The sequence below is a fragment of the Acomys minous genome (assembly GCF_964271855.1).
Source record: "Acomys minous genome assembly, chromosome: 7".
Lineage (NCBI taxonomy): Eukaryota > Metazoa > Chordata > Mammalia > Rodentia > Muridae > Acomys > Acomys minous.
Window position 1 is genome coordinate 68,048,607 of NC_140488.1, and position 3,950 is coordinate 68,052,556.

Genomic DNA, 3,950 nt, shown 5'->3' on the forward strand with positions numbered 1-3,950 from the left:
ACATTAATGAATTCCAGGACAGCTTAACCACAGTGAGATGATCTTTAAAAAAAAAAAAAACAGAGAGGAGGGAAGGAGGGAGGCTGGGGCAGGGATTTGTAAGAATTAATGAAAGAACAAAACAAATACTTAAATATATAGAAAGGCCATGTATTTCTAGATTTGAATAATTGAATTAGTGTTTTAAATGCCCATACAACCCCTAAATACAAAGATTTAATGCAGTCCATGTAAAAACTTCAATGGCTTTTAATTTTTATTTTGTAAGATGTATTATTTTTTTATTTTGTGCAACTGGTCACAAGAACATAGCTAGTATTTATAATTACCTTCCTTTACTACACATTCTTGACCATGAGCTGTGGTCCAGTTAGTCCAACAATGGCTGTCTGTCAATGGAACATCTAAGAATCCAGTAGTTGTTCAGTCCATAAAGCTAGATGTCTCAGCTGGTCTTCAGTATACTCCAAAATTCTGAAGAAATAGACTCTAATACCAGCGAAGGAATAGACTGGCTATTGAGAGTGAGAACAAGCAGGCAAAGAGAAGGCAAGCTTCATTCTTTTGTGTCCTTTATGTATGTACACTGCCAGCATAAGGTGTGATCCAGATTAAAGGTGGATGTTCCCACCTCAAAAGGTCTGGATTAAAGGTGGGTCTTCCTGTTCAGATAATTTAATCTAGAAAAATCCCCCACCATGAGTCTGTAATCCAAGCACTCCGGGAGGCAGAGGCAGGCGGATCTCTGTGAGTTCCAAAGCCAGCATGGTCTACAAAGCAAGTCCCAGACAGCCAAGGTTACATAAGAGAATCCCTGTCTTGAAAAACAAAACAAAATGAAACAAAATGAAAGAAAGAAAGAAAGAAAGAAAGAAAGAAAGAAAGAAAGAAAGAAAGAAAACCTTCACAGGTGTACCGAGCCACACAGATTTTAATTAATTCCAAATATAGTCAAGTTGACAACCAAAAATAGCCATCATGAGAACTGAGAAAGAACATCAAGAGAAATCTCCTGGGTATTGCCCTTGACAGTGAATTTTTTTTTATATTACACCAAAAGCTCAGGCCACAGATAGAAAAAAAAATGTTTGGGCTAGGTATTGTAGCTCCATCTATAAACCTAGCATCTAGGATCCTAAAGCAGAAGACTAAGAAAAATCTTAGCAGTTTTTCTTATAAGATGATCATCCAAGCCTGTGTGGTGGTGCATACTAGTAATCCCAGCTCTTGGGGAGGCAGAAACAGGCAGATCCCTGTAAGTTCAAGGCCAGCATGGTCTACAAAAGGAGTCCAGGACAGCCAGGTCTACACTGAGAAACCCTGTCTCAAAAGTGGAGAGAAAAAAAGGAAGGAAGGAAGGAAGGAAGGCAGGCAGGCAGTAGCAGGTCACTAACCACATTTTTATTGGTGTTTGTTTGTTTTGGTTTTGGTTTTTCGAGACAGGATTTCAGAGGCCTGCCTCTGCCTCTGGCATGCTAGGATTAAAGGTGTGCACCACCATGCCTGGCTATTGTTTTGTTTTTGAGACAAGGTCTTATTGTGTTGCCCTGCCTGGCCTAGAATACACTATGTTGATCAGGCTAGTTTCATACTCATAAAGACATGCCTCTGTCTTGCTCCATAATTCTAGGATTAAATAACCCAACCTATTTTGGGTTATTTGGATAATCATCTTTTGCGAGGGTCTTTGTTCCTTCCTTCCTTCCTTCCTTCCTTCCTTCCTTCCTTCCTTCCTTCCTTCCATTCTTCCTTCCTTCCTTCCTTTTCTTCTTCTTCTTTTATTTTGAAACAGGGCTTCTCTTTGTAGCCTTCACTGTCCTGGACTCACTTTGTAGACCAGGCTGACCTCAAACTCAGAGATCTTCCTACTTTTGCCTTCCCTAGTGCTGGGATTATAGGTGTGTGCCACCATGCCTAGCTACTGCCTCTTTCTTAAATTAGTATAATTTCGTCAATTAAATGATTTATTTATTTATTCACTGTACATCCCAGTTGTAGCCCTCTCCTTCCTCTCCTCCTAGTCTCACACTCCCCCACCCACCCCAGCTCTACAAGTTGCATGAGGACTTAGTTTGTCCTCTTACCCAGTGGTCTGGCAAGGCAGTCCCATCAGAAGGAAATGATAAAAAAAAAAACAGGAAACAGAGTCCATGTCTGAGACAGGCAACACTCTCTCCTTACTAGCGGACCCACACGAAGCCTGACATGTCCATTGGATACATCTATGTAGAGGACCTAAGTCCAGTCCATGCATGGTCCACGGTTGGTGCTTCAGTCTCTGCAAGCCCCTCTGGGCCCTGGTGAGTTGGCTTTGTTGGTCCTCCTGTGGAGATCTTGTCACCTCTAAGTCCTTTTTTCCTTTCCCCCCACTTTCCCACTAGACTCCCTATGCTTCACCCAGAATCGTGGGTGATTGTTAAGGTTTCAAAAGTCCAAGCCAGTCCAAGTGACTCTCTCTTCTTGCTATATGGGAATCTGGATATAGGCTTTCAGCTCCTTCTCTAGCACTGTCTGCCTTCATGCCACCATGCTTTTCTGCCATCCTGATAATGGACTAAACCTCTAAAACTGTAAGCCAGACCCAATTAAATGCTTTCCTTTATAAGAGTTGCCTTAGTCACTCTGTCTCTTCACAGCAACAGCACATTGACTTCACTCTCAGATCATTAAAAATACCTTGACATATCACCAGGGTATTAGCAACAACAAAGAAGTAAATGACACGCCAGGTGGTAGTGGCACACAACTTTAATCCCACCACTCGGAAGGCAGAAGCAGGAGGAGCGCTGTGAGTTTGAGGCCAGCCTGGTCTACAAAGTAAGTCCAGGATAGTCAAGGCTACACAAAGAGACCCTGTCTTGAAAATAAAAGAAAGAAAGAAATGACACAAATTCTACAATTTGAGAAACAGTGGCAGAGTTGTCACTCGAAGTTATTGAAACTTTAACATGATTATTTCAATACATCAAAGATAGTTTTCATATTCCAGCTGACTAACTATACGGTTTGCATGTCACTAAAATTTGTGGAAAATATTTTCTTATCTCAAAGTAAAAGTAATTGTGAACGATACAGTCAGTGTGATACTCACCTCATAGGATTTTTTTTCATTATATGATATAATTTATTAAGGAGCTCAGTGCCTAATAAATTACCATTATATTTTATCACATTGTTGCTCTTGCTTTATCTATTATTTCTCTGCTTTGTATGTAAATGGATAATTCTGTCTCATATTTTATCATTGGAATGGCTTATAAGAATTTTATGAAAGTTAGAGTCAGTCTGCCCAGAATATTGCACAGAATTTTTGCAATATTTGAAATAATCCCAAATCTACAAAAGATGTTTGTAATTGCATCCTAAGCCAGTAGCTTGTAAACCTTAACAAACACAATTATAGTACAAAGTAATTTTAAAACCATGACCTGGTTAGTTTTTTCTCAATTTACATAAACTGGAGTCAAATGGGAAGAGGAATCTTAACTGAGATTAATCTGAGTTTCCATCAGATTGCCTGTAGGCAATTTTCTTGGTTGCTAATTGACAGAGGAGGACCCATCCATGTGATACTGAGTTGTATAAAAAAGTGGGCTGAGTGAGCCATAGGTACAAACCAGTAAGCAGTGACCCTCCATAGTTTCTGCTTCAGTTCCTGCCTCCAGGTTTCTGCCTTGAGTTCATGCCCTTACTTTCAGAGACAGATTGTGACTTCAGAGTTATAAGGTGAACTCAATCCATTCCTTCCCAAGTTGCTTTTGATCACTAAACAAGCAAACAAACAAACAGAATAAAAAATTAAAAACCAGACCAGTAGAAACACTACGGCTTGTATAAAATTTATCCAATTCCAACTTTTACTTGAAAGCTCAAAGTTTATCATTAGCAACAAGTATTGACAGTTGCTTTTCTTAAAATGTCAGGTGACACTAAATCATTTTATGTCTGAC